This window comes from Cervus elaphus, chromosome 29, assembly GCF_910594005.1.
Source record: "Cervus elaphus chromosome 29, mCerEla1.1, whole genome shotgun sequence".
NCBI lineage: Eukaryota > Metazoa > Chordata > Mammalia > Artiodactyla > Cervidae > Cervus > Cervus elaphus.
Genome location: NC_057843.1, coordinates 33574023 through 33594469, shown reverse-complemented (window position 1 = coordinate 33594469; position 20447 = coordinate 33574023).

Below are 20447 nucleotides of genomic sequence, written 5' to 3'. Positions count from 1 at the left end.
ATTTGTAAAAATTTCATGTTTTCCTATATCTCTAAGGAGAAAAATTTAGTGTAAATTTGTGCAGGTAAATTTTCTTTTGAAATCTAAACTAATGTTAGGCTTGGATTATTACTGGAATAATGTAACACAACAAGGGTTAGTAATAATCTTTAGTCAGTGACTTTTTTGATCTAGATCTTCCTGATCCAGGGATTGAACCCACGTCTCTTATGTCTCCTGCACTGGCAGTCAGGTTCTTTACCACTAGGACCACCTGGGAAGCCCTGTCTATAAACTAGTAAGTAACTAAGTGTTAGTCGCTCAGTCATGCCCGACTCTTTGCAACCCCATGGACTGCAGCCCACCAGGCTCCTCTGTCCACGAGATTTTCCAGGTAAGGATACTGGAGTGGGTTGGCATTTCCTTCTCCACGGGATCTTCCCAACCCAGGGAATGAACCCGGTCTCCTGCACCACAGGCAGATTTTTTACTGACTGAGCTACAAAGGAAGCCCTATCTATAAAGGAGTGGTTATTAATTTGAGTAGAATTTATAAAGTCATTTCACAGATTATTCAACAAGCCACAGTAGGATTAAGAGTATTTTTTGGTTGGGGAAATAGTATTTAGGTTCATGGTAAAGAATTTGCCTGCCATTGTAGGAGATTCAGGTTTGATCGCTGAGTCAGGAAGACCCTCTGGAGAAGGAAATGGAAATCCACTCCAGTATTCTTGCCTGGAAAATTCCATGGACAGAGGAGCCTGGCAGGCTACAGTCCATGGGGTCCCAAAGGGTTGGACACAACTGAGCTCGCATGCACACATGTTTTGGTCACCAAAAGAAGTTGCAGATATTTTCATATCATATTTAAGTTTCCACAGGTATCTGGAATATCATTTACATGCATTATTTCAAAATTATAGCATTTAATACACACACTGCTAGATTTTTAGTGAAATCCATATGCTACGCTATTACAAATTTGTGCCACTGTCTACTTTGCAATGTCTACACATTTGGTATTATTAACATGAAAACATTCTTCTAAAAAGTTCATATATTTCAACAAAGAAATTCATGTAAAAAATGATTAAAAACACCTGATTTTTAAATATGAGTCTGTTCATGTTGCTGTTCCCTTGGAAATTGTCCAGTGGCTATTCATTTCACTTGGAATGAAGTCTTTGTGGTCCTCTGACTTCCACCACCACTAGTCATGGCCTCATCACTCTGCTTCTCAAATTATTAAGCATACTCCCAACTCAGAGCCTTTGTATTGACTGTTCCCTCTGCCTAGAATCATTTCCCTTCAGATTTAATCATGTTCCACTCACCTCTTTCTAGATTTTTTGGTTTTTTTTCCTAAATGCTATCTCATTGAAGTTTGCACTATTTTATTAAGAGTCACATCACCTCCTTAACATCTCTATTTTCCTCACTGTACTAATTACACTACATAATTTACTATATGTTTTCTATCTACCCACCCCTACAATATCAGTTTCTTCGGAGAAGGGATTTGCATGTTCATGTATATGTTTGTGTTTTCTGTTTTGTTACTCATAATATCATAATGTATTTGAGGTGCTCCAGAAACTCTTGTGACATGAAAAAATAATTTGTAAAGATAGATGACATTTTAAGTACGGTTGGAAAACAGGATAAAATGTCTCTGTCATGTAAATTAGCCCATTTTTATGATTGCTATTAATAAATGCAGGACCTAAGAAGATGGAAAGTTAATGCTATTCCTTTATCATACTGGTTAACTAAGAGTGTCTATAGAAAATGTATTCATTTCCTGGAGCTGTCACAAGTTACTACAAATCTGGTGGCTTAAAACAACAATTTACTGTCTCACATTTCTGGAGGCTAGAAGTTCAAAATGAAGGTTAGGCAGGACCTTGTTGGAGGGAGAGAAGGCTGGAGGGGGCAATTCTCCTTGACTTATCCAGAGTTTGGTGTCCTTGGTGTTCCTTGGTTTATGGCAACATAACTCTAATCTGCTGCCAACTTCACAGGTCTACTCTCCTGTTCATCAAATCTCTCCATCTTTTATAAGGACACCAGTCATGGGATTTGGGAATCCACTGTAAATCAGGGGTAATTTTATCTGAAATACTTAAATCAATTATATCTGAAAAGTCCTTATGTCCAAATGAGGTTACATGCACAGGTACTGGAGGTAAGGGCATAGACAAATCTTTTTGGAAGATACAATTCACTGTAGACAATAAGAAATTATCCAGAAATCTCTGGATAAAGAAAGCAGATTTTCAGAATTAATTTTGTTTGCAGAGAAGAATATTTATGCCTTCTTAATACTTCTGTAGAATCATATGTCTATTTTAGAGGCTCTTCTAATTGATTTTGAGGAAAACAAAAAGGGTTTGTTATTAATAAAAGCACTTTTCAAAGTTTAAATGGGAGAAAGAGTAGCATTGTGAAGCAAGACTCTAAGGCTCTACATAGTTAAACTGACTAAATTCAAACTGACCTTTAGCATCCAAGATGAAAGTAAACTATCTACAGACCAAGAACTATGACTTGATACTTTTCCCACTGCGGGGGGTGGGGTGGGGGTGGGGGGGTGGGGGGCGGTAAGATAGAAACTGACGAATGAATGTATGCCACTTCTTTCTATAGGTGCAATAGGTCAATTGTGGCTAGCCAGCTAGAGATTTGAGTGCAACACAGGTCAATTATCCGTGAGACTTACAATAGCAATGATTAGAGAAGCTTTACATTAGAGGTTAAATGCTCAACTCTTTATTGAGTACCTCCTAATGGCCCAAAGAAAATGATATATGCTTCATACAGTAGATCTAAGTCCATAAGAATACCTTCTTTAAAAGGGTTGCTTTTTGTGTTAATGTGTTACCTAATATCATTGATTATCATTATTATCAAAAGTGATATAGGTAAATTTACAACTTTTAATTCAAAATGTCAAATGACAAAGTAAAAAAAAAAGAAAAAAAATTAGTTAGTTGAAAATAAGCTCAAAATGAGTGAAAAATATAGTATCACAATAAATCTAAAGTATTCTTGAATGGACTTTTTGGAAATATATGCCTTAGTGGTGGTTCAGCACTATAATTTTACTTCAGATTACAACTAGGATTTCATGTTGAATTCTGGGCATAATATTTGGAGGATGACCTTCATAAACTGCAGCACAACCAGAAAGATAAAGAGTACGGGAAATATGCCATATTAAATGAACAAATGAAGGAAGAGGGCATATTTAGCTTGGAGAAGATTCTCAGAATAGAAACAGTGTTTGCATCAAAAAACAGAAAAAGAAAGAAAGAACCATGGACATGTGGAAAATAGTAAAACATAATAAAACCAAACAAAACAGATAAGCAAAAAGAAAGTTACAATAGGCAAAGTGAGAGTTGCATGTAAGGGTGAGAACTGTTGGGCGCTGAAATGGACTGCCTGGGCAGATGGTGAATTTCCCAAACAATGACCACTGTTCACTGAAGTGCTCGGTTCTGAGCTGACTGCTTCTCCACTACTGCTATCAATCTCAACCACAATCCTATAAGGCAGAGATGATTATTTTCATTTCCTAGGAGAGGAAATATAAGTGATTTGACCATGGTCAAACAACTAGAGATTCTAAACACTGTTTTAACCATATTTATAGCCTTGGTTTTCTATGGCACACAAATTGAGCACATTTGTTATGAGTTTTTAAAAAGAATCTCAAGCGCGCATAGGATGGTTCATCTGACTTCTAAAGCTAATACACGAAAAAAAAAAAAATGTTTAGAACAGCTCTGGTAATAAGACTAGCTGAAATATATTGAGTGTGAAAAAGGATAATTCCTAGAAGAGGAATTATCACATAATATCATATAATCCTGATACAGATATAAAATGAATATGTCTCAGATTTTTACTCATTAATTAATCAGGGAACCAGGGAGATATTCCAAATGATTCTAAGGAAAATTTTAAAAACCACACCATACACACACACGTGTACACACTTAAATTGATACAAAACTGTATTCTGTAGGGAGAATGTGAAATAAATTGTATTCTGTTAGAACAAAATTTGGCTACATGTAAAAGAATGAAATTAGAAAACTCACTAACAGTGGTTCAGTGGTAAAAAATCTGCCTACCAATGCAGATGTAGTTTCAATCCCTGGGTCATGAAGTTCCGTTGGAGGAGGAAATGATAACACACTCCAGAATTCTTTTTTTTTTCATTTATTTTTATTAGTTGGAGGCTAATTACTTTACAATATTGTAGTGGTTTTTGCCATACATTGACATGAATCAGCCATGGATTTACATGTGTTCCCCATCCCGATCCCCTCTCCCACCTCCCTCTCCACCGATCCCTCTGGGTCTTCCCAGTGCACCAGCCCCGAGCACTTGTCTCATGCATCCCACCTGGGCTGGTGATCTGTTTCACCCTTGATAATATACATGTTTCGATGCTGTTCTCTCTAAACATCCCACCCTCGCCTCTTCCCACAGAGTCTAAAAGTCTGTTCTGTACATCTGTGTCTCTTTTTCTGTTTTGCATATAGGGTTATCGTTACCATTTTTTAAATTCCATATATATGAGTTAGTATACTGTATTGGTCTTTATCTTTCTGGCTTACTTCACTCTGTATAATGGGCTCCAGTTTCATCCATCTCATTAGAACCTGACTGGAAAATTCCATGGGCAGAGGAGCCTGGTGGGCTACAGCCCATGGGGTTGCAAACAGTTAGACATGACTGAGTGAGCACACTTATGCAACACCATACATAAAAGTAAGCTTAAAATGGATTAAAGACCTAAATGTAAGGCTGGGCACTATTTTCTTTCCCATGGAAAAATAATTTACATTGCTATCAGTTATCTACAATGTACAAAGTTGTAACACGGCTCTAAGGCAATTAGAGGTGCAGAGATATTAGCGTCAGACAACCTAGAACAAGCCTAGAAAGCCCCTAGAATCCTGCTGAAGACACCCATTTGCAACCATTTCAGTCTTTTACAATGTTTCCTTCATGTGCTTATAATTAGGTTGTACAAGTTGTATAGTCTGGAAGGAGCAAAGGAGTGATTAAAAAAACATAGGTCTGTTTAGCAGGAAAGACAATAGCAGCCTGCATTAAGCCATACAGCCTCCCCAGACATATTTGTATTTTGCATAAGGAAACTGACACTGTTGAATATCCACCACATTCAGTGCTAAGCATCTTATATTTCATGACAACAGTAACAACAAGAAGTAATTATTGAGTGCTTTCTGTATGCCAGGCTTTGTGTTAATTGATTTATGTACATCATTATGTATAATTTTCTTACAGGTCATAATGACAACACAATAGCAGCAACAATAACAAAAAAAATAATAATGGTATCTTGGTTTAGTTGAACAGGTACTGAAAGTCAAGTACTTGTTCTAAGTAGTATCTATTTTAATCTTAAAAACCACTGCTATGTTTTAAGTAATATCATAATATTATTACTGGCTAGGAAGATTAGAGAAGTTGATCGTTTTGCCACAGTCATACAACTAATAATATTCCAGCCTAGGTCTCTTTGAATACAAAATTGGTGGTCATAATTATTCTACTACTATATAAAACTGTTATAGATCATAAAGTCAATGTACTTTGAAGTATACCTATTAAGAACACAAAATTATTTCTTTATGATCTGATAAAGACAAATACTAAACATGTTAAGTTTTCAGAAAAGTTTCTGTAGTTTTAAAAAACCATGAATTATTAAATGTACTTCAAAAAGTTTGCATAAAAATGAGTTCATAATTAAATATGAATATCTTCTTCAAGAAATCCATTTAGAATCAATGAAGAATCCAGAGGGTTTTCTCTGGCTGAATTTATCATAAATAATAATTATATACCAAACATTAAACCTTAGCCTCTCTTCTGCCACTCCTCTTATTCCCTTCAAAAATAACATTCCTATAAGTTCTAAGGTAAAGGAAGGAAAAATAAAGATAGTGACAGAGTGATAAGATACACTCCCAGCAGTTAATATTTGCTTACATTTCATAAAATATATTGGTAATTTCTATTAACTACATAGGAATATAGAATTTTGCTTATGATTTATGCAAAGTAGATCATTATTAAGAGATCAAATATGTTTTAAAACATGCTTTTAATATTTGTAATATTCTTGATTAATCTTATTAAATGATTATCTTGTACAGTAGTATATATAAATATATATGAGGGTTTGATTATCAATGATAATCCAGCTCCTGACTTAATTATGCCAAATTCATAGAGATTGTGTTTTAAATTATCTCTGTTTAGCCATGTAATTGGAAGGAAGTAGTGGTGTGGATAATCCTAAATAATGAATGATTCCAAAATCATTCAGAATTGGCTTTGGGATGCTTTTTAATTTAGAAGTAGATTTGCTTCCTAATTTATCTGGCTTGGACTAAAATTAAAATAGGCAAATATTATTCATTAAGAAGGTAGAATGATTAAAAATGTTATAGTTGATAAGGACATTACAGACTGGGATGTCGATTGTACTCCTAACAACAACTACCGAAAACAATACAAATCAACAATGAAAGAGACTTAAGAAAGAAACTCAGAGCCTATTCAAGAACTTTGAATTTATAACATCTTTTAGAGTTAACTCTATCTTATCCTTAATTCCTACCCTGTTGCTGTTGCTTCTTCCTGTAATAATCTATTTTCACTTATCCATTTGTATGCAATAGTTCAACATATACTTCAAGTCCCACATTCTTCATTAACAATAACTTTATAACTTGAGTATTGAGTGCCCCTCAGTATTCAATGTCACTCAGTCTACTCACATAGCCCCAACCTAAATGTTCTAGGAACTCCAAGATTTCTTTTTTTTCTCTTCAACCACAAAGATTGAGGGTGAAGTATGGCATTCTCTACTACCACCTCCGCAAACATATCTCATTCTGACACCGATGCCCAGGCCATGACTTTATGGAAAAACAACACTGACAATAAGCATTCAAGGTAAATGTCAGACAGGGTGCATTTCTGAAGAGTCTATGTTTGCTATTTTAGTGGTTTGTGTGCCTGAAAATATAGGCTTTTCTTAATTAGGGTTAAAATAGTGAAAAAGTTATGGAGCTACAAAAGTTCATATTTCTTCCTGTTTCCCCATTATTGCCAAACAGTAAAAACTTCAAAAGAATAGATATAGCTGTGGTCTGAAATAGAGATGTAAGGGAAAAATGAAATTAAGTTCTGTCCTATAAATGGAATATTAATGACTACTATTTACATTAAATAATAATGATGACCACAGCTGCTCTTACAACTACACAACATGATCAACACCACTAGCATTCATTGCTTACCAAGTATGTACCTATATGCCAGACACTGTGCTGATGAATTCACATTAACTTTTTAAAATTGTAATTTAATTTAAAAAAGAATGTATCTATATTTTATGATTTAACTGCAGGGATGGAAATGAGGAAGTACCTACAGAATAGATAGGCTTTGTTTCTGGAAAATATTTCATCTAATGAAAGGGAAGGACTAGTTTCAATGGGTGAATTTGAGACAAAGATGTTAATTCTCTATGCCACAGAAAAGGAAACCTTAGAGTTGCCCCTTCACTGCTGGTTCTATGGGAGGAAATGGAACCCTGAAATTGAGAGATAAGGGTGAGAATACGTAGAGGGTAGAGAGGGATGAGCACATAAAGAAGTTAAAGAAATAAGAATCAGTGCCTCCAAGGGTTTCTTTAACACACTGGGGTCAAATTTGCATTAATAATTTTATTTGCTTCTTCTTACAGAGGAACATAACTTGTATAAGCTTCAGGCCCCAGAAAAGGGGGTTCTGTCTCTGGCAGGAAGATGTTTCTGTCACAGGGAAAAAAAAAAAAAAAGATTAACTTTTCCAATATGATCTGAAAGGATACATGTACCTCAATGTTCACTGCAGCACTTTTTGCCATAGCCAAGAAGATGTGGAAGCAACTTAAGTGTCCATTAACAGAAGAATGGATAAAGAAGATTTGGTACTTATATACAGTGGAATATTATTACTCAGCCATTAAAAGAAAAGAAATAATGCCATCTGCAGCAGCATGGATGGACCTAGAGAATGTCATACTGAGTAAAGTAACACAGACAGAGAAGGCATCCCTTATATATGGAATCTAAAAATAAATGATGCAAATGAGTTTATTTACAAAACAGAAAGAGACTCACAGACTTAGAGAACAAACTTATACCTGCTAAGGGGAAGGATGGGATGAAGGAATAGTTGGGGAGTTTGGGATGGGTATACACATACTGCTATATTTAAAATGGATAACCAATAAGGGCCTACCGTGTAGCACATGGAACTCTGCTCAATGTTATATGGCAGCCTGGATGGGAGGGGAGTTTGAGGGAGAATGGATATATGTATATGTATATGTATGTGCATATGTATATGTATATGTATGTGCATGTGTATATGTATATGTATATATACATGTATATGTATATGCATGGTTGAGTCTCTTCACTGTTCACCTGAAACTACCACAATACTGTTAATCGGCAATAACCCCAATAAAAAATAAAAAGTTTAAAAAAAACATTAACTTTTTCAGTACTCTGTTTTATTGGAAATAAATTCTATTTGGTGTTGTCTTCCTCCACTGGTCTCTAAGGTTCAGTAAAATCAGAGGTTCAAAATAGCCCCAGGCTATGTACTTAAGCTCAAGGTTCTAAACTACTCAACTATAGTATTTTCAACACCACATTAACCAAGTCAATTAAAAAATACATCCAATCAAAATGACTTTATTTCAAATATCAACATATTTGAAACCAAGTATCAAAGAGTGATCAAGGAAAACTGTACATTACTTTAAGTCTGAGTGAGGACAGAGGGATGCTTGAGAAAAATTGGAAGGTTATAAAGAACAACCAAAATATATCATTTTGGTAGATATTACACTAACCTGGAAATTATGTTCCATTATAAACATCAGAATATCAATTAAACTTTGTTAACATAGTGGACCCTTTGAATTCAGTTAAACATTGATGAGAAACCAGTTCTTTCAATCATCTTTACAATGTCTACATCTAAACCACAGATACAGTAAGCAACTAGACAGTAAGACTGAACTAAAGTCAGGTAAATTCCTAATAAAGAGGAGTCAGAGAATTAGCCTTCAGCCACACTCACACCCCAAATCACACTGACACTCCCCCACGGACACCCACCCATCATCTGGCACTTGGATAACCACAGGGACTGTAGAACCTGCTGGTGGAGAGGACTTTCCTTGTTGGATGCAGCCAGAAACGATCAATTTACAAAAACCTATGGTAGATATCAAGTTGGTATCTTTAAGCAGCTCTCTTGTTTACAGATACACTTGCTTAAGTTAGACTTTTGCTGATGTGGTTGTCTACAGTTGCCTAAGTCCCACGAGAAGAAGGAAAGCAAATGTCCAGGTAAAGATAGGATAGTAGAAAGCTGAACATTTAAGGCAACAACAGAAGTACATCCTGTAGGATATATTGTTGCTGAGAGTACAAGTACCCCAGAGGAAAAGGATATGAAGAAAGGATACACTGTGAATTGCAGTTACATGAGGACTCCTTTTTGTACTTTAAATTTGCCTTAGGGAAGTAGCTGTATTTAGACTAAGTAGACTTTAATTATAAAAACCATCAAATGATTAATGAGTGGTGTGCTGACATGTATGAGTTTGTGAAGTAAAGAAACCATAGTTTGTGAGATGAAGAAACCAAATTTTCTAGACTGTCATATTTTTTCTTTAGTATTTAGTTCTATAATCATTTCTATGAAGTCTCAAATTACAAAACATAGCATTTGATTTCATTTGCCTTTCCTTTTGGAAAACCAGAAACAACTGTCCTGGAAGTTGACCCTGGATTGAGTTCCCCAAATTCCTCTCCCAGTTACTCTTTGTGACCTCCGTCCCTGTCACTTATGCACTATCTTGCTATAGCACCACAGTTACGCAACTTATTTGTACTTTAAGACGATGGCAGAGGAACCAGAGAGCAAACAGCCAACATCTGCTGGATCATTGAAAAAGCAAGAGAGTTCCAGGAAAACATCTATTTCTGCTTTATTGACTATGCCAAAGCCTTTGACTGTGTGGATCACAATAAACTGTGGAAAATTCTGAAAGAGATGGGAATACCAGACCACCTGACCTGCCTCTTGAGAAACCTGTATGCAGGTCAGGAAGCAACAGTTAGAACTGGACATGTGACAACAGACTGGTTCCAAATAGGAAAAGGAGTACATCAAGGCTGTATATTGTCACCCTGCTTATTTAACTTATATGCAGAGTACATCATGAGAAATGCTGGGCTGGATGAAGCACAGGCTGGAATTAAGATTGCCGGGAGAAATATCAATAACCTCAGATATGCAGATGACACCACCCTTATGGCAGAAAGTGAAGAAGAACTAAAGAGCCTCTTGATGAAAGTGAAAGAGGAGAGTGACAAAGCTGACTTAAAGCTCAACATTCAGAAAACTAAGATCATGGCATCCGGTCCCATCACTTCATGACAAATAGATGGGGAAACAGTGGAAACAGTGTCAGACTTTATTTTTTGGGGGGCTCCAAGATTGCTGCAGATGGTGATTGCAGCCTTGAAATTAAAAGACGCTTACTCCCTGGAAGGAAAGTTATGACCAACCTAGACAACATATTAAAAAGCAGAGACATTACTTTGCCAACAAAGGCCTGTCTAGTCAAGGCTATGATTTTTCCAGTGGTCATGTATGGATGTGAGAGTTGGACTACAAAGAAAGCTGAGCATTGAAGAATTGATGCTTTTGAACTGTGGTGTTGGAGAAGACTCTTGAGAGTCCCTTGGACTGCAAAGAGATCCAACCAGTCCATCCTAAAGGAGATCAGTCCTGGGTGTTCATTGGAAGGACTGATGCTGAAGCTGAAAATCCAATACTTTGGCCACCTAATGCAAAGAGCTGACTCATTTGAAAAGACTCTGATGCTGGGAAAGATTGAGGGCAGAAGGAGAAGGGGACAACAGAGGATGAGATGGTTGGATGACATAACCAACTCAATGGACATGGGTTTGGGTAGACTCTTGGAGTGGGTGATGGACAGGGAGGCCTGGCGTGTTGCAGTTCATGGGGTCGCAAAGAGCTGGACACGACTGAGCAACTGAACTGAACTGAAGACGATGAAAGAAATACAAAGGTAGATCAAGAAAAGGACACCATTATTTTGCAGAACAGGGATGGAGAAAATTGACCACATGACACTCTAAGTTGGAATAGTGAATGGGCCTCACTGGTGGCTTAGATGGTAAAGAATCTGCCTACAATGCAGGAAATCTGGGTTCAATCCTTAGGTCGGGAAGATCCCCTGGAGAAGGATATGGCTACCCATTCTGGTATTCTTGCCTGGAGAATTCCATGGACTGAAGAGCCTGGCAGGCTATAGTCTATGGGGTCACACAAAGTTGGACATGACTTAGTGACTAATACAGTGAATGTATCTTCTCTCAAAAATTGATACACACGGTGTTCATTTCTGCGTTATAGCCACTATTGTGTTTTGTGTATATAACATGGCACCTATCTGGTACGAAGGCCATAACACCTATCTGCTGAATGTTTGCAGACTTAAATGATATCCATGTTGCAAGCAATCATGTATTCTTAATAACTTATCAAACAACATGGGAGTGGAGCTATCTAATTCTGAATGCAGGGTGGAAATTCTATAGAATGAAGTTCTTGTTCTACAACTACTACAAACCCACCCAGGTTGCACCCAGGTTGCATTTAGGGAGTTGGTCAGACTTAGTTGAACCCCATTTACTCATCTGAGGAAGCAAGGAGCCTCTTTTTGATGGAAGAGAAGGTTGAGGAGTAAAACCTGGTAAAGATACAAGAATTGCTTGCAAAAAGGAAGGGTTTGTTTCCAAGATGAACCTTGGATAGGTTTCTCACTCAGTTTTGTAATCCACCCTTCCATTTTAAGTAATGATGAATTCAGGGATGAATATACAATGACAAATGATGAATACAATGATGAATTTACAGAATTCAGCCATGATTTGTGTTGCATGTTACACTGTAAACAGAATCTTCAATATAATCTACAACACACATCAGAAGTTACAGTTTTAATGTAAACTTCTGTGATATGATTTGCTCATATATCTTTAATAAATAGAAGAGTTAATTATGTCATTTTTCCCAACATTAATAATTTGTGCCATTCAATATTGCTTCTGAAAGCAAAGTACACCACAAAGCTAAAAGCAATGAGTAATGAAAGAATGCAATATAGCACATCATGTCCATTCAGTCCATGATTTTTTTTTTTCTTTTCTTCTTTTGACACAGATTGGCCACATGATTGGAATTGAAAGCTATCATAAAGTTTTCCAAAATTTTGGACATGTATTCCTTGAATCCATAGTTTAGATCTCTTAGCCCTTCCTTATAACCCTTTCATATCAGTCATTACAAATTTCCCCCACTTTTTGAGAAATAAATAAATAAATATATATATATATATTTTTTTTTCTATACTCTAACTTTTACTACAAAGTTGTCATGTCTTTCAAAGCATGGTACTGTTTTTACTAGACTTGGTATTATTTTTCTTAATGCTGTGATAACAATGTGGCATGAGTTTGAGCACTCTGCCGTCAACCATATTCTTCCAGTAAACTTTGTTATTTAGAAAACAATTTTGTAGAAAACAATCGAAGCATCAACTGAGTAGTTATCATTGACAGTGAAGTTAATTGTGTGTTAGCCTGTATTTAATATTGTATTTAAGGTCCCATTTGATACATATGCTGAAGATTTTCAAATGCAGATTTGATCTGAAGGAAACTAGGATTCCTGAAATTCTACAGGTGGCAATCTGTCAATGGGAATATAATCAATTATCATTGCAAGGACACTATTATACTATTGCTATGTTATTGTTGTTGTTTTTTAGTCACTAAGTCGTGTGCAACTCTTTGTGACCCCACGAACTGCAGCATGCTAGACTTCTCTGTCCTTCACTATCTCCCTGAGTTTTTTCAAACTTGTGTCCATTGAGTCAGTGATGGCATCCAACCATCTCATCCTCTGTTGCTCCCTTTTCCTCTTGCCCTCAAACTTTCTCAGAATTAGGGTCATTTCCAATAAGCTAGCTCTTGGATTTTAAACTATTTCTTCTATCACTAAATGATGAGGTGTTTCACCATACCAGACTATACAGTGTGATTTATGGTGAACATCTGCTTTCTTTCTGGGCTTCTAGAATTTTGACACTGAGAGCTTGCTTAGGGTGATACCTTCAGGGACAGTATCAGAAGAATGCACATGGATTCCTCCAAAAGAAATATCATACATTTTTGTCTCTTATCCAGCAGCATATTCTTATTGTGCTTTTGCAGTAACTATCAGCCATGAGTGTAACTATAAGCTTAACCCTGTAAACCCTTTCAGCAAAGCTCTGAACCTCGGATGGTAGTGGGACCCCTGATATATGTGGTGTTAGAATTCCTGGAACACAATGCTTCTGTCTTGAATATAGTTCTCATGTCTGTAATATCTCCCAGGACATTTCTTCTTAGTTGTCTTATCATTATCTCAAATTAATGTGGTAAAAGAAAATTTACCTTTATTTTAAATACAAACAATTTACAATTCTACAAATGGTAATGTAATAGGAGGGAAAGGGGCAGGGCACAACTTTTGAAAGAATGATATAGCCCAAGGACACAACATAAAGCAGATGAGAATCAAATGGGACCAAGATGGCAGACAAGACTAGACCTTGATCCTCAATCAGCAAGTGAAATGACAAGCCCAGAGGTGCCATGACAGTTCCAAGGCATTGTTAAAAGACCAAGGAGTGGGTGGTGGCCCAAATCCTGGAATCTCTGCCCCCTCCCCAAAACAGTTGGAATAATCCTCTCACTCATTAGCATATGTAATTACCCAGCCTGTAAAAACTAACCATGCCAAATTTGGGGGCTGCATTTGCCCTCTGCGATGGCCCACACTCCGTCTGTGGAGTGTGCCTCTCTCTGTATCTGAATAAATCCACTTCCTACCTATCATTTTGTCTCCCACTGAATTCTTTCTGTGATAAGACATCAAGAACCTGAGCTTCATTAGGTTCTGAAACCAGGTACCATGGGTTTTGACTGGGTTTGAATCCCAGCCATGTGGGTTCAAGTTCCAAGCCGGGTTTTGGCTGAGTTCAAGTCCCAGCTGTGTGGGTTGAAGTTCCAAACCGGGTTTTGGCTGGGTTCAAGTCCCAGCCAAAGTTGGGTAAGTTGAGGTAAAAGGTTTCAGTATTAGTATTATTTACTCATCTATGTTCAAAATGCGAGTGACGTTAGAGTGCAACAGAGATCTATAATAAAGAATAGAGGTTATGAAATCAAGATTTCCATCCCAGCTTTATTTCCAAATCCCAGTGTGTTACTTTTAATGAACTGGAGCAACTAGGACACAGCTTGATCTGGAGTGGCAACTTAACACATTATAATTATTTATTAATTAACAATATTAATCATGTTATTCTCATTGCCTCTTTTCTGCTACCATTCTACTATCATTCAAATATTATAGAAACTGTGTAACTTACATCAGTAGAGTCATTAACTTTCCCATTCTCACTGGGATCACTCCAGTCTGGCCTCTTTTTCTTGGTTCTGTGTAGGTATTGATATAGTCATCTATTTTTGGTCTCCTGTTGCTCTCTAACCTGCTTTTCTTCTAAAGGGGAAGTTTTCAAACTTTCCCCTACGGAGCCCAATATTTCTTATAACTCTCCCCAAGTTCAGTGAGGAGTGGAGTATGGCCAGTGATAGATCTCACATTTTACAGAAATACTCTGTGTTGTTTTTTTTTTTTTTTTTTTTTTTAACATCCATTGTCTGTATTGTGCTTCTGTTTAACATTATATTTGGACAAAGATCTTGGTGGCTAAATAAGTCTGTAAAAGCGCTAGTGTTAGCTGTCTTTGGGATCAAATTTGATCTCTTTAACTCTAGATCCTCTGCTTTTTAGTTCCAACTTTCACTTTGATATTCTCTACAACTTCTCCTCTACATGAGTCCTTTCTTTTAGTCAAGATGATATGTTCATTACATTTTCTGTTATCGGTTGAACTGTGTCTACTCAAAATTTGTATGTTTCAATATGAAACATCAGTACTTCAGAAAGTAATCTTCTTTTGAAATAGGGTGGTTGGAGATTTAACTAGTTAAGATTAGGTCTTACTGAAGAGAGGTGGACCCCAAATCTAGTGTGATTGGTGACCTTACAGAAAGGAGAAATTGGAACCAGCCATGCTCAGAGAAAGAACATTCGTGAATGTGGAGCAGTATTCAAATTGATACAGCAGAAGCCAAGAAATTCCAATGATTTCAGCAAACCACCAAAAGCTAGAAGAGAAGCATGGAACAAATTTCTAGCTCACAGTCCTTAGAAGAAACCAATTTTGCTAACACCTTGACTCAAACTTCTAGCCAGCTGAACTTCAAGACAACAGACTTTACTGTTTAAGCCACTCAGACTATAGTACTTTGTTATGACATTCCTGGAAAACTAATACAGTCTCTAAACATACTAAGCTCATCTTTATCTCCACACCTTTGTTCTCCCTATAATGACATCACTAGAAATCGTCTCCCTATTTAAGAAGTAACCCCGCTTTCAACCCTTCCAAAATGTTTCTTTCTTTTGTTTAGCTGTCTTAGTTCATAGCAAACCTTAATTCTTCGAAAGACCACAAAGAACTTAATATATCTCTTGAAAAATATTATATGCTACCTTATTATTACTTGAAAATAAAAGCCTCACCACTGGAGTGTTACTATGACTACTACTGTCAACATCAAACATCTGTGGTGGCTGAGAGTGTAAAATTGGCTTTGAGGACACACAAAGATAGAAAGAATGAACTAAAGTCACTCAGTGCGTCCAACTCCTTGTGACCCCACGGACTGTAGCCTACCAGGCTCCTCTGTCCATGGGATTTTCCAAGCAAGAATATTGGAGTGGATTGCCATTTCCTTCTCCAGGAGATCTTCCCAATGCAGAGATTGAAACCGGGTCTTCCGCATTGTAGGCAGACACTTTACCATCTGAGATACCAGGGAAGTCCTTTGAGGATGCACAAAGATAAAGGTTATGTAAAAATAATTAGTATCAGCAAGTACAGAGAAAATGCTTTCTAACATAATAAATATTCTATATCAGCTCTCTTGATATGAATTAGGAATGATTGGGCTTTTCTGTTTTCACATGAATTTAAAGGGTTACTATTTTGGTGACATTCATCTTGCTTTGTTTATGGAGTATTTTTGTTGTACTACTGCAAAAAGGCCTAATTATAGTTAACACTCTTTGCAAAGTCCATGTATACTAACAGTATATACAGATTATTCAAGAGAACTCCAAGAATCCTTTCTTTAATCATTAAATTAGGTTTTAATGATTAGTGCCCTTCTTAAGGTCTCCAATGACCTCTTAGTTTCCAAATCTGAGATTCCTACTTCACCGCTGTTCCTTCTGACATCAACATGCCTGACAGCTCTCAACACCTCAAATTATCATCTCTTTTGTCTTTTCTCTCTCTCTTATTCCCTGTTTTTTCCTCTTGTTTATCCAACACCTCTTTTCACTTGTCTTTTGTGAGTTTCTTCTTTATTGTCTACAATCTCACCCATTCTCAAGGATTCAGTCACCAAAAAAATGCTGATATCTACACCTCTTGTTCCAATTTGTCTCAGAAACACGTTTAAAACACTTCCTTGGTCTGTATGCAAGCTGGTGCATCATAAATACTGTCTTTTCAGTGGCAAAATAAGCGACTTTGCACATTTAATGTCATTTGTGCATCATCATCATCCTGTTGCAATATCCAGAATGAGCTTAATTGGCTGGATTTTGTTTGGTACTGTTATTATCCATTATCATTTCTCAATAATTAAAAGGTCAATAACACAGAAAAACATCTAAATCAAAACATTATTTGATATAAAAATCATGACTTCGGCCATTGTTAGTGGAATTTTTTTTTAAATGATACAAATGAACTTATTTACAACACAGAAATAGTCACAGATATAGAAAACAAACTTAGGATTTACAAGAGGGAAACGTGGGGGGAGGGACAAATTGAGAGACTGAATTTCACATACACACTGCTATATATAAAGTAGATAACTAACAAGAACATACTGTATGATTCTACTAAACAGTCTGTAATGACCTATACAGGAAAAGAATCTAAAATAAGAGTGGATATTTGTATACGTATAGCTGATTCACGTTGCTGTACAGAAGAACTAACACAACATTGAAAATCAACTACACTCCAACAAAAATTAATAAAAAAAGGTTCCTCTCCTTTCATAGTCTGACTTTTTTATTTGTGTGTGTGCTTTTTTGCTCAGTCATGTCCGACTGTTTTGTGGTCCCATGGACTGTAGCCTGCCAGGCTCCTCTGTCCATAGGATTCCCTAGGTAAGAATACTTCAGGGAGTTGCCATTTCCTTCTCCAGGGGATCTTCCTGACTCAGGGATAGAACCCATGTCTCCTGTGTCTCCTGCATTGCGGCAAATTCCTTATCCTCTGTGCCACTTGGGACGATCTGACTTGTCTGCTATCAGTTCATTTCAGTCACTCAGACATGTCTGACTCTTTGCGACCCCATGAATCACAGCACGCCCAGCCTCCCTGTCCATCACCAACTCCTAAAGTTTACTCAAACTCATGCCCATAGAGTCGGTGATGCCATCCAGCCATCTCATCCTCTGTCGTCCCCTTCTCGTCCTGCCCCCAATCCCTCCCAGCATCAGGGTCTTTTCCAAAGAGTCAACTCTTTGCATGAGGTGGCCAAAGTATTGGAATTTCAGCTTCAGCATCAGTCCTTCCAATGAACACCCAGGACTGATCTCCTTCAGGATGGACTGGTTGGATCTCCTTGCAGTCCAAGGGACTCTCAAGAGTCTTCTCCAACACCATAGTTCAAAAGCATCAATTTTTCTCTGCTCAGCTTTCTTTGTAGTCCAACTCTCACATTCATACATGACCACTGGAAAAACCATAGCTGTGACAAGACAGACCTTTGTTGGCAAAGTAGTGTCTCTGCTTTCTAATATGCTATCTAGGTTGGTCATAACTTTCTTCCAAGGACTAAGTGTCTTTTAAATTCATGGCTGCAATCACCATCTGCAGTCATTTTGGAGCCCAGAAAAATAAAGTCTGACACTGTTTCCACTGTCTCCCCATCTATTTCCCATGAGGTGATGGGACCAGATGCCATGATCTAGATTTCTGAATGTTAAGCTTTAAGCCAACTTTTTCACTCTCCTCTTTCACTTTCATCAAGAGGCTTTTTAGTTCCTCTTCACTTCCTGCCATAAGGGTGGTGTCATCTGCATATCTGAGGTTATTGATATTTCTCCCGGCAATCTTAATTCCAGCCTGTGCTTCTTCCAGCCCAGCGTTTCTCATGATGTACTCTGCATATAAGTTAAATAAGCAGGGTGACAATATACAGCCTTGACGTACTCCTTTTCCTATTTGGAACCAGTCTGTTGTTCCATGTCCAGTTCTAACTGTTGCTTCCTGACCTGCATACAGGTTTCTCAAAAGGCAGGTCAGGTGATCTGGTATTCCCATCTCCTTCAGAATTTTCCACAGTTTATTGTGATCCACACAGTCGAAGGCTTTAGCATAATCAATAAAGCAGAAATAAATGTTTTCCTGGAACTCTCTTGTTTTTTTGATGATCCAGCAGATATTGGCAATTTGATCTCTGGTTCCTCTGCCTTTTCTAAAGCCAGCTTGAACATCTGGAAGTTCTCAGTTCATGTATTGCTGAAGCCTGGCTTGGATAATTTTGAGCATTACTTTACTAGCGTGTGAGATGAGTGCAATTGTGCGGTAGTTTGAGCATTCTTTGGGATTGCCCTTCTTAGGGATTGGAATGAAAACTGACCTTTTCCAGTCCTGTGGCCACTATTGAGTTTTCCAAATTTGCTGGCATATTGAGTGCAGCACTTTCACAGCATCATCTTTCAGGATTTGAAATAGCTCAATTGGAATTCCATCACATCCACTAGCTTTGTTCATAGTGATGCTTTCTAATTCCCACTTGACTTCACATTCCAGGATGTCTGGCTCTAGGTGAGTGATCACACCACTGTGATTATCTGGGTCGTGAAGGTCTTTTTTGTACAGGTCTTCTGTGTGTTCCTGCCACCTTTTCTTAATATTGTCTGCTTCTGTTGGTCCATACCATTTCTGTCCTTTATTGAGCTCCTCTTTGCATGAAATGTTCCCTTGGTATCTCTAATTTTCTTGAAGAGATCTCTAGTCTTTCCCATTCTGTTGTTTTCCTCTATTTTTTTGCATTGATCACTGAGGAAGTCTGTCTTATCTCTCCTGGCTATTCTTTGGAACTCTGCATTCAAATGGGAATATCTTTCCTTTTCTCCTTTGCTTTTTGCTTCTCTTCTTTTCACAGCTATTTGTAAGGCCTCCTCAGACAACCATTTTGCCTTTTTGCATTTCTTTTCCATGGGGATGGTCTTGATCCCTGTCTCCTGTACAATGTCACGAACCTCCGTTCATAGTTCATCAGGCTCTCTGTCTATCAGATCTAGTCCCTTAAATCTATTTCTCACTTCCACTGTATATTCATAAGGGATTTGATTTAGGTCATATCTGAATGGTCTAGTGGTTATCCATACTCTCTTCAGTTTAAGTCTGAATTTGGCAATAAGGAGTTCATGATCTGAGCCACAGTCAGCTCCAGGTCTTGTTTTTGCTGACTGTATAGAGCTTCTCCATCTTTGGCTGCAAAGAATATAATCAATTGTGATTTCGGTGTTGGCCATCTGGTGATGTCCATGTCACTTACAAATAATACTGCTGAAAATCGACTTAAAATTAGTGATTGAAAAGTATATTTGATTTGGTTTTGGATTTTGATAAGGATATCTATAGACATCAAACACTTTCAATGGTTCACCATTCCTTTCACATAAATTTTAATCTTTTCAAACTAGCACTTACAGCCTTATACAAGTGATCCAAATCTAATCTTTTAGCTCTTTATCCTCTCTGGGCCACTAAGCTTACATTCCAATTGAGCCAGATCTTTGATATTGACTCAAATATTTGAGATTCCTACCTCCATGTCTCAGTTAGTATAGAATGTGCCTGAAACACAGGAGACCCGAGTTCGATTCCTGGGTCAGAAAGATCCCCTGGAGAAGGAAATGGCAACCCACGCCAGTATTTTTGCCTGGAGAATCCCAAGGACAGACGAGCCTGGCAGGCTATAGTCCATGGGGTCACAAGAGTCGGACAGGGCTTAGCGACTAAACCACCACCACTGCAACGCCTACAATTTTTTTTAAAGATTTTTTTTTTCCACATTAAGTAATACCTCTCCTGTCTCTGT